We start from the raw sequence: 12,272 nt of genomic DNA, 5'->3' as shown, positions 1-12,272 counted from the left end.
TAATACATATTTTTGACTTATTATGCTTTCAACTCTAAAAAAAAAAATAAAATAAAAACCAAAAGAATTTTTAAAACAGGACTTTGTGTACATGTTTAAAGAAAATGATGACAACCGATTCCTGTGTTGATTGTGTTTTCCATTGTGTTTACCTCTCCATGGTTTTGCATGTTGTTTCTTTTTACAACTATACACACATTTTATGTAATTTTCTTTCTAATTATCAGTTATCTTCAAAGATATCTTCATAGCAAAATTTAATGAAAAATATTGTGTGGTGCACTGGGAGTAGGAGTCTCCAAATTACATTAGTTGGCTCAAATCCGTCTCACCTAATTTGTATTTTTTTCCTACGGGGCATATCTCCTCATTCACCTCCAAATAGCCCACCCCACCAAGTTGGTTTTTTTTTTTTAAGTTTTTCTTTAAATACCAATTATGTTTATCTAATTGTAGTACACATGCACAGGTATATAGATTTTAAATTTATTATGTTGTGCTTGGGAGCTCTTAGTTATGTATCTTTTTTATTTTACTTTTTTTTTGTTAATTTTAATTTAATCTAATTTTACTTATCTTTTTAAAAGATTTTATTTATTTATTTGACAGAGAGAAAGATCAGAAGTAGGCAGAGAGACAGGCAGAGAGAGGGGGAAGCAGGCTCCCTGCTGAGCAGAGAGCCCGATGCGGGGCTCGATCCCAGGACCCTGGGACCATGACCTGAGCTGAAGGCAGAGGCTTAACCCACTGAGACACTCAGGTGCCCCGAATTTTTTTTAAGTTTCTATTTTAATTTCAGTTAGTTAACAAACAGTGTAATATTAGTTTTAGGTGTACAATAAAGTGACTCGACACGGTACATCACCCAGTGCTTATAATGAGTGCACTCCTGGCCCCCCACCACCTCTTCTGCTGAGCAGGCTGAGCCACCCAGGTGCCCCTGTACGGGACTTATTATGTCCCTTCTGGTTTGTTGATTGTGATTGTAACTCTTGTTTCATTGAGCATAAAGTTTTAGGTCAATTCTTTTGGTAATACTTTAAAGTGGTTCAAAGATGAAGATGACAGTAAATTTGTATTTATTTCAGTGGGTCACCTCTTCTTTTCATATTAAAATGTAATGTGGCCAACTATATAGGAAAATATGCTTGGCTGTTGAAAATGCAAATTGAAGCAACCTTTAATAGAGGAATTTGGATATAAATCAAAATCTTTAAAAATAATTTTAGCCTTTGGTCCCAAAAATTGGCTGCTAGAAATGGATCAAAGGACATAAAATGTCTCCTAGCATTTATTCATCATGTATATTTATTGCTCTGGGTTTGTGGCATAAAGTGACTATTTGGAAACCACCTAAATATCTAGGATCAATGATACAGAGATTGAATTGTGATTATGGAGAATGTTTATATTGTATTATCATGATAAAAATGTTTAAAAGCACTGATCGCTGGGGTGCATCAGTGACTCAGTGGGTTAAAGCCTCTGCCTTCAGCTCAGGTCATGGTCTCAGGGTCCTGGGGTCGAACCCCACATCAGGCTGTCTTCTCGGCAGGGATCATACTTCCTCCCTCTCTCTCTGCCTGCCTCTCTGCCTACTTGTGATCTGTGTCTGTCAAATAAATAAATAAAATCTTTAAAAAAAAAAAAAGCACTGATCCCATTTCCATAAGAAAATACATATACTTCATTTTATATATATGGAAAATAAATAACAAAATGTAAATAACAAAGAGATTATGGTGATTTTATAATGTTATTTTAAAATAAATCAAGAGAAAATATATGCAAAATTTTCTGACTACTGGTAACTATTTTTTTTCTTAAAAATTCAATTCTTAGAATGTACTTAGCTTTTTAAAATTCAAACACTTAGTTGCTAAAATAGTAAGGAAATAATATGAAGAGGTCTGTTAAGTGATTTTAGTTCTTTTTTTTTTTTTTTTTAAAGATTTTATTTATTTATTTGTCAGAGAGAGAGAGCAAGCACATGCAGACAGAGTGGCAGGAAGAGACAGAGAAAGAAGCAGGGTCCCTGCTGAGCAAGGAGTCCGATGTGGGACTCCATCCCAGGATGCTGGAATCATGACCTGAGCAGAAGGCAGCCGCTTAACCAACTGAGCCACCCAGGCGTCCCGATTTTAGTTCTTAATGCAAGTTTTTTTTCCCCTCTGCTGAAATGAGTTGAATAACCAGTGACCACTTTCTCCAGTAATGTTATCTTTTTAAAATGCTTTTCAACACAATGGTAATATAGATTGGAACACAACATAAACTCAACAATTCATCCACTAGACTCTCAGCTACCTTATACAGAGCATAAAAAACAGATCAGATTGTTGGATCCATTACTATTTAAGCTTACCTGCTTAGTTTTGTTTTTCTCCTAGAATCCTTTGCCCATATTAGATTCTTCCAAACCATAATATGTGTTATGTTACCAATAAAAAAATATTTTAACCACAGTAATGGTTCGTTGACACATAATAACTGTTGGTTGAATGAATAAGTGATAATGAGATGATTGAAAATAACGATAATAATTTTTTTAAAGATTTTATTTGTTTGTTTAATTTTTTTAAGACAGAGCAGAGAAAAGGTCCGAGGGAGAGGAAGAGAGAGTCTCAGACAGACTCCGTGCTGAGTTTCAGCCAGGTGCGGGACTTGATCTCACGACCCTGCCATCATGACCTGCCTGAGCCAAAACAAAGAATTGAACATTTAACTGACCTTAAGTGACTGAGCCACTCACGTGCCCCAGTAATAATTTGAGCGCGTTCTTTTTCCTTTTATCAGTTCGAGATAGTTAAACCCTTACAGGTTCGCTGCCTTAAACCCCCCTCGTCTTACTCACAGCCTTTGTCCTCCTCGATCTTCTTTTTAAGGTACTGATCTGTCCAGCCCAGTTTCATAGTTTTGTTTTACTAGGTACATCTCAATAAATAACAAATAAAGATTTGTAGAATGAAAGCTATGGATTGTGATGTGTCTCTTAAAGCTCAAGCTACTGAAAAATGTGTAAACGGTCCAAATAGTTATGCCTGGGACCCGGATATCCTTTATACCTAATAAACTTACGAGCCTTGCTTAGAGAAAAATCACTGCATTTCTAGGTTTGTTTCCTGACACAACCACTGTTTCTGTGAGGTCCCTGACATGGACTAGTGATTAGTACTAGGTTTTTTTTTGATGCTTGAGGCATTCCTTTTGCTACTTCCTTCCATGGCTGATTTGTTGTTGCTGCCTATGATTGGTACTGTTCATTCTGCATCCTGGCAAGAACAGAGCGTATATTCCTTTCAGAGTTTGGGGAAGGAAAAGAGCGAGTCTTTAGCAGAGGGGTTGATATTACTAGTGACACAGCTCTTCAATGTCACACACCACATTTTCCTTCCCAGGATATTCCATCCACTTCCATATAGATCCTGGGTTTGAGATTACAAAGAATGGTTGATGAACAATGGTTTCTACCACCCGCAAACACGCTGTGACAGTCAAAGGCTTGACTTGACCTCTGCACAGGATCTCTAGGGTAGGGACCAAGATGAATTTATACACATACATATTTACACCCACACAAATATGTATATATTTGTAACTCTTCAAAGTGGTTCAGCGATAAGGGAGATGGTAAAATTGTGTTTGATCTATTTCAGTTAATCACATTTTCTTTCCATGTTAATATGTAATTTTGTCAACTATACAGGAAAATATGCCTGGCTGATGAAAATACAAATTGCTGCCACTTTTCATATAAGAATTTGGATATAGATCAAAATCAAGTGCAATTTCTCCCACATATGCAAGCCCAGTTCACATTCAAAAATCATTTAATGTTCTCTATTATATCAACAGGATATAAAGTAGAATCACAGGATCGTATAAATAGATGCATAAAATGTATTTGAAAAATTCAATAACCATTCATGTTAAAACCCTCAGTAAACCAGGAAAAGAAGGAAATTTCCTTAATTTGATAAAGATTGTCTACAAAAACCTATAACTAATATCATACTTAATGGTGAGAAGCCTAAAGCTTTCCCACTAAGATTAGTGAGGAAGTCCTTTCTCATCACTCTTTTTCAAGATATTATTGGAAAAATCTTAAATGAATATTACTAAGTCAAAGAAGTCAATCTAAAAAGGCTAGATACTATATGATTCCAATTATATGACATTCTGGAAACAGTGAAACTATGGAGATAATAAAATGATCAGTGGTTGAGAGGCATGGAGGGTGGCGAGGAATGAGTAAGCAGGGCACGGGGGATTATTAGGCCAGTGAAAATATTCTGTTTGATATTATAATGATAGATAGATGTGATTATACATTTGTCCAAAACCCAGAATGTGCAGCACGAAGAGTGTACCCTTATGTAAACTACGGCTTTGGATGATAACCATGTGTCAATATAAGTTTATCAATTGTAACAAATAAACCACTCTTGTGGGTGACAATGATAGTGGGAGAGTCTACGTTGGCGTGCAGACAGGAGACATAAGAGAAATATATGTACCTTCTGCTTAGTTTTGCTGAGAACCTGAAACCACCTAAAAAAAAAAAAGCAAAGTCAAGTCACCTAATTTTTTTTAAGTCAAAGAGTGTAACATAAGGAAATATAGTTCTGGAAAACTATTGAACTAGTATTTGGGGTGAATATTTAAGAGGATTTGCTGATGAATTGGGTAAAAAGAGTAAAGAAAGCAGTAAATTCAGGATGATTGTTAAATGTTGGATTTGTGCAACTAGCTAGATAATGGTGTTAGGCATTCCACATATGTAAGAACAGGTCCAGAGGACAGAAAACAGGTATTTAAAATGTATTGCCTGCCTTGTATTTACCATATACATTTACCAATTTGCTACATATTTTATTGGTATTCATACAGCCTGGGTTAGAAACACCAGTGACGTGATACTGACTACCTTGTGAGACAACTTATTTCTAATTTCTGTTCTTATCTGAGATCCTCCATGTAATGTCCATCTGTGATTCTTAACTCGGTCGTTTGAAGGAAGGTTGGACAAAGTCTGGCAGTTTCTTTAAAAATGTTAGACCTATAAGCAACTGCCTTTGGCTCAGGTCTTGATCCCAGAGTCCTGGGATCGAGCCCCACATCGGGCTCCCAGCTCCACGGGGAGTCTGCTTCTCCCTCTGACCTTCTCCCCTCTCATGCTCTCTCTCACTGTCTCTCTCTCTCAAATAAATAAATAAAATCTTTAAAAAAAAAGTTAAACCTATACATCTCATATGACCCAGACATTTTATGTATATTTCCAAGAGATATATATCTCCAAGAGAAATGAAAACATTACTTAAAATAATGTGTGTATGTATACGTGTGTGTGTGTGTGTGTATTCAAAGATTAACAAAGACTACAACCCAAATCTATATCAATGGATAAATCAAAAAACAGAATACAGTGAATGCCTATACAACTGAACTCTACTTATCAATGAAACGAAATTGACTATTGCTACATGCTGCAATTAGTATTCTCAGAATAATTTTTTTTCTGAGTGACACAACCCAGTCCAAAACTATATAGTTTCTTACATATAAGATTCTAAAGGTGCAAACTAATCTATAGTTACAGAAGTGGGTCGATTGTTGTCCGTATAAGCTGGGAGAAGTGGCAAAGGGCTGGAGTAGAGATGGAAGGCCTGGAGGAGACTTTGATGGCTACAGATATGTTCACTACCTGACTTTGGTGATGGTTTCATGGATGTTTACACAGGCCAAATCCCACCAATTTTATGCTCTTAATACATGCGGCTTATCATATGTCAGTTATACCTCATAAAGCTATTAAAAATACTCTGGATATCCAGAGTAGTACTTGACAGCTGTAATTTAGGGGTTCATGGTACATAATGAAAAAAGTTGAAGACAAACAATTAAGATGTATACCTTTATTAATCCTAGAATGCAAATTTATGGAATCACGATGATAAAAAGTAATATTTTCCTCTGCTCAGATTTGCAAAAACAGAGGTTATGTAATGTATCAAAAATGTAGTAAATTTGGTTACAAACTTAATTCTGTAAATGTGTCTTTATATATCTTTTTAAAATATTGTCTAATTAAATGCATATGTATGACTTAGAGAGATTAGTATGTTTTTTTAATAGTATGTTTTTTATAAAGAAATTGTAATTGGCATATTGTAATGGCAAAATACTTTTTAATATTACAGATATAGTATGTGCCAGGCACTTTCTCTTCAGCAGCTCATGATCCAATTTAAATATGGGATTGACATTTTTTAAAGAACCATTCTTTCTGCTGTGTTGATAATAGGATTAAGTATTAGAATTGCAGTGTAGTAGAAACGAGACACCTCCCCTTCTCCTTACCCCAATTTAATAGATCAGTATTCCAGGTAAGAAAATGGTGTTTTAGCATAGTTAGCAGTAAGGTTTAAGTGAGATAGATAAATATACAATATATTTTAGGAGAAAAATTAAGAGGACTTGCTGATGTAATCCACAATCTAGTGCCTGTCTATGGTTCCTAACTCAGTCCTTTGGAATACACTAATATTTCATGAGTCCAAACAGATTCTAATTTGTTTTGAAACCTGAATAGTAATTCCTACATATACTAGATTTCTTTAACTCCGGGGACATTAGCCAGCTTTTATCTTTTAAATGTAAATATTATCTGAATATAGATCATGATATTTTATAACTTTTCCATTTTGATATTAATGAATAAAATGAAAGCAATATTACAGTAGCTCACAAGGAAATATATTCCTACCTATGAAAAACTGTTATCCAGTTGTGAACCAAATTTATTTTACCAGTAGATGCCAGTCTCAGCTCACAAAACAGATTCAAGTAATTGCGTATTGGTAAATTGCATTAGAAGGATTTCTGTTTAAAAAATGTAGAATGGCAGAGATTTTGTGTCAAGAAAAAAAGGCAATTAATGAACTTTGAAAGCAGAACACAATACAAGCTCTTGAACAAGCCTATGACTCTAACAACAACTGGAAATAAGATTAATCTCTTCTTCCAGATTTTTCAAGTTGATATGAGATACTATCCCCATGAAAAGAGAATGAGAAATAAAAGAAAAAATATATATACATAAGTAACTGGCACTTACTGACGTGATTTCTCTGCTTACCTTATCTCACTCCTGTCTTGTTTTTCCTTTATATTTGTTTTTTGGTGGATGTGGAATAAAGATTATATAATACATTAAAACCAACTCAACTGGATTTTTCTCTACCAAATCGCAATACTTAAAGTTCCTGAATTGGGCCAGGAGAGGCCCAGTTTCCTGCTACCTGCAAATCGATTCATGTCTCATTGAGCCGAGGTGTATTCATGTATTAGATCCAAACTAAGGCAAGTTCTTAGATTGTCTCTCTGTGAGTAGCTCAAATATGTTCAAATCTTTATTCATTTGCTGTTTCTTCTACCTGGAAGATTATCCTTTCAATTTTTGTGGGCAGAGTTCACAGTAAGTATTAGATTTCAGTACCACGACCCAGGAGGCACATGTACGCATGTTTGTGTGTATGTGTGTGTAAAACTGCAATGAGAATTTTTCTAGAACAGTACTTGTCTTTGCTACATAGGATATCTCTGCCTTTTTTTTTGTTTTTCTATTTTTTCTATTTTCTAATTAGGTGCTATTCACTTGTAACCTATAATAATAATTTGAATCACAGATGTGATTAAAAAAAAATTCTTTCTTAAGTGAAGTATTCCAAGAGATAGAGGGTCTGGATTAACAATACTTTGTGTGTGTGCTAGTGCCTCAAATTTTTCTCTGTACATTAGCCTTGTAAAATTATATAGATAAATAATTAAGAGGGTGACACAGCATTCGCATCAATTTTACCAAAAAAACAAGCAAACAAAAAGCGACCTCTAGAATAGAGTTTGTTTCCTCCAGGAAAAACTAAATCAATTTCAAATTTAAGTTATGTTTGGGAAGTACACCTATGCACAGAAGTATCAATTTCATGCACAAAAATACTGTTGCATAATGGTGTGCCTGAAGATGCCAAACTAGCTCTCCTTAAAAAGGCGGAGAGTACCAAATGCTGGGTTGGTAAAGCAGGAAGCTGGCCCTCCTTTTCCAGAGGGAAATTGACCTGGCAATTGACAAGGCTGAACATACCCAACCAATAAAGAACTTGTCCTCATTGGGGCGCCTGGGTGGCTCAGTGGGTTAAAGCCTCTGCCTTCGGCTCGGGTCATGATCCCAGGGTCCTGGGATGGAGCCCCGCATCGGGCTCTCTGTTCTGCAGGGAACCTGCTTCCTCTTCTCTCTCTCTCTGCCTAGCTCTCTGCCTACTTGTGATCTCTGTCAAGTAAATAAATAAAATCTTAAAAAAAAAAAAAAAAAAGAACTCGTCCTCATTAAATAAAATGTCCCTGCCCACAAGTTCTCTTCTGCATGACCCAATAAAAGATGCCCTGGAATCTGCAAAGGGAATGTAAATTAATTTGTACATGCTAAATTCTCTTAGCAGTTTTCTCTGTCCCTTATTTTTCCACATAAGATAGTAGCATTAAGAGAGAGATTTACTTCTGTCTGTAACAAAGTCACTAAAAGGGAACTGAAATACATTGAAATCTTATACCACTTAACTCAAAACCAGCACAGTCCTGATTCCTTACTTATCTAGAGACTATGCCTATCCGACTTAGGGAAAAAGTAGAAAACATGTTCAAATGGAAAATAAAAACAAAAACAGTAAAATCAAGCAAACGAGCAGCCAAAAATTTCTTGATCACTTACCTACTGTGTATTTTTTTAACAATTTTTTTTTAAGATTTTTTATTTATTTATTTGACAGAGAGAAATCACAAGTAGATGGAAGAGGCAGGCAGAGAGAGAGGAAGGGAGGCAGGCTCCCTGCTGAGCAGAGAGCCTGATGTGGGACTCGATCCCAGGACCCTGAGATCATGACCTGAGCCGAAGACAGTGGCTTAACCCACTGAGCCACCCAGGCACGCCACCTACTGTGTATTTTTAAAGCAGGGATGTATAGATTGAATGGTGCAATTCTAGGCGCACCAACAGTCAGCTGGCTGACTGCTGTCTAATAGGTTGACATTCTGTGAAATTCATCGTAAAATTCTAAAACTATATAATAAGTTACATGACTTTTTTTAAGAAGGACCAGTCTTTGTTTTATTTTCTTTATTTTCATCTTCACTTTTCTGTAAATTTTAAACACTTTATTCTCTGTTTTTCGGGCAATCACAAAACAGTGAAGGAAGAGAAGAGAAGGAGGACAAGTGGAAAAATTTAGGTCCGATTGAGTGAAGACAAGAAAATTAATTTAATTCCAAAACTATTCCATATCCGGTGGCAATCCTATGTGTGCTGTGTGCTGTCCAGATATAATATCTGAAGTAAAGTGAAAAGAAAACCAATTCCAAATTAGTTACAATGTTATATATATCATTGACATTACTGTGGGTCACATGTTTCAACCTCTTCCCAGTAGAATCTTCTTTCCACCATCACAGTTTGTGCAGTGGTGCACAAACCACTATTTGCTCTTGCCTGGACCAGTGTTTTATCTTGTGAACTGATATCCCTGCCTCTGCTCTTGCTCTTTTCCAATACGTTTTTCACACAACCGAGTGAACATTTGTAAATGGAAAGCAGATCCTCCATTTAATACCTTCCAGTGGCTTCCTGTGGCTCTAGAATGAAATAAAAACTCAGTAACTGTGACTTATGTGCCCTGCATGAACAGGCTCTGCCAACCTCTCCTTCCTCAGATCCGCAGACTCTGTCCATAGACCCGCCATGCCCAACCACGGGCACAACCAGCGCTCTCTGAGGTGAGGTCAAATGAGTTTTCTAGTTCCTCGGATATTTCAAACTCTTTTTTTTTTCTTTCTTTTCTTTTCTTTAGTATTTATTCATTTGCTGTTTCTTCTACCTGGAAGATTATTCTCTCAATTTTTGTGGGCATAGTCCACAGTAAGTGTTAGATTTCAACACCATGACCCAGGAGGCACATATATGTGTGTTTGTATGTATGTGTGTGTAAAACTGCAATTTTCCTAAAACAGTACTTGTCTTTGCTATATGCGATATCTCTGCCTTTTTTTTCCCCCCTATTTATTTTCTTTTTTAGTGGCAGGTCACAACTTACTACATTGATTTTATCCATCACTGTTGCATTGAAGCCCAGAATCAGATTACACCTTTATTTTTTATTCATCATGTAACCGAGTTATTGCCATTAATTAGGTCTCAAATTAAATATAATCATCTGTTCATGAAGGTTGTGTCTGACCACCCAAACTGAATGGAGTCCTTCTTAGTGTGACTACATATTGAATTGTAACACTTAAGCGTTTATTGTTTTGCCTGTTACTCTGTGTCAATAAACTCTACAGTCTTTGCAGCAAAGGCTGCACCCCTCTGGGTACATTTTCTTTTCTTGTTCTTTTTTTATCCAGTGCTGTGTACAGAACCTAACACATAGCACAGGCTATCAGTAACCTTTTTTTTTTTTTAAGGTTTTATTTATTTATTTGACAGACAGTGATCACAAGTAGGCAGAGAGGCAGGCAGAGAGAGAGGAGGAAGCAGGCTCCCCGCTGAGCAGAGAGCCCAACGTGGGGCTCGATCCCAGCACCCTGAGACCATGACCTGAGCTGAAGGCAGAGGCTTTAACCCACTGAGCCACCCAGGCGCCCCTATCAGTAACCTTCTACAGCTCCTCTCAGTACTGGTTAAAGAAATTCTTCTTGCTATGAGTTTCCTGAAATCATCTGTAACCATAAACCTACTTATGAAGGTGAGCTGAAAGAAGTAAATGCACATAAATAATTTTAAAAATTGGGCCTCAAAGTATTCTTAATTGTTTAAAATTACCAGATTCATTTCCTGTGGTTGCTGTAACCAACTACCACCACCTGGGTAAGTTACACCCACAGAAATTTATTTACTTACATTTCTGGAGACCAGGAGTCTGAAATCAGCATCACTGGTCCAAAATCAATGTTTTAAGAGGGTCATACCCACATGGAAGGCTCTAAAAAAGGGTCCATTTCTTTCTTCTTCCAGCTTCTGGTGGCTGCTGGCATTGCTCGGTTTGGGGCCTTACTCCAAACTCTATTTTTGTCTTAAGTTTACCTTCTCTTCTGTGTGTGTCAAGTCTTCCTCCACCTTGCTCTTGGAGGATACCTATCATTGCATTGAGGTCCCACTTGAATTATCCAGGATAGTCCCCCTATTTCCTGACCTTGATGCAACCACATCTGCACAGAGTGTCCTAAGGTGATATTCACAGATTCTAGGGGGTCCATTTTTCAACTATTATAATTAACAGTTCATTTTGCATTAGTATGGAAGAGCTGTGCTCTCTAATTACTCCTCAGTAGTACCGTTATTTTTTTTTCTTTCTGAAGATTCTATTTGTTTACTTATTTGACACAGAGAGAGAGAGATCACAAGTAGGCAGAGAGACAGGCAGAGAGAGAGGGGGAAGCAGGCTTCCTGCTGAGCAGAGAGCCTGATGCAGGGCTTAATCTCTGGACCCTGAGATCATGACCTGAGCTGAAGGCAGAGGCTTAACCCACTGAGCCACCCAGACACCCCAAGTTATTTGGCACTGAATTTAGTCTGAGAAGGCTAATTTAGAGACAAGTTAAAAAATTTCTTTTTCATCAATGATTGGACTTTACCATTTGTCATAGTAGTGAATATTTCTACTTAAAATAGTAATAACTGAAATTAATAAACCATCCTGATTCTAGCAAAATCTTATATAAGTTAAAAGGTTTAGGTAATCTAAGAATCAGGTATAACCCCAATGGTAGTGGGCATTCAGAGGCCCAACCTCCTACTGACTTCATGTTGTTGAGCTGAATCATCACGGTACTGTACAATTAATTAGAGTGTCCAGCTTATTTTGTGGGATTAGATCTTCAGCACATAGCAGATTATAATTTTCCACCTAATATCTATTCTCTGTGTTTTTAGTGATAGAACTTCCATTGTCATTTAGGCAGCAGTGGAGCAGGTAAATCCCACATTTCCAAAATTCCCTGTAGCCCGTGGTGACATGTGACTAGCTTCTAGCCAGGGAGATGCAAGGAAACACAGGAACTGAATTTTAGGGAGAGGGGCACCATTTCTTCTCTCCTCTCTTATTCTTATTGCCTAAACTGAAAACTGTAACAAGTCTCCTGGACTACACAGTACTCTTGGAAGAGGAATAATGTAGTCAAGGTGGTAAAACAGATATACTGACAAAACTTCGTTTCATGGGAAA

Source organism: Mustela lutreola, chromosome 3 (genome assembly GCF_030435805.1).
Source record: "Mustela lutreola isolate mMusLut2 chromosome 3, mMusLut2.pri, whole genome shotgun sequence".
In the NCBI taxonomy this organism is placed as follows: domain Eukaryota; kingdom Metazoa; phylum Chordata; class Mammalia; order Carnivora; family Mustelidae; genus Mustela; species Mustela lutreola.
The sequence above is the reverse complement of the archived record's forward strand: the minus strand, read 5'-3'. Positions refer to the sequence as shown.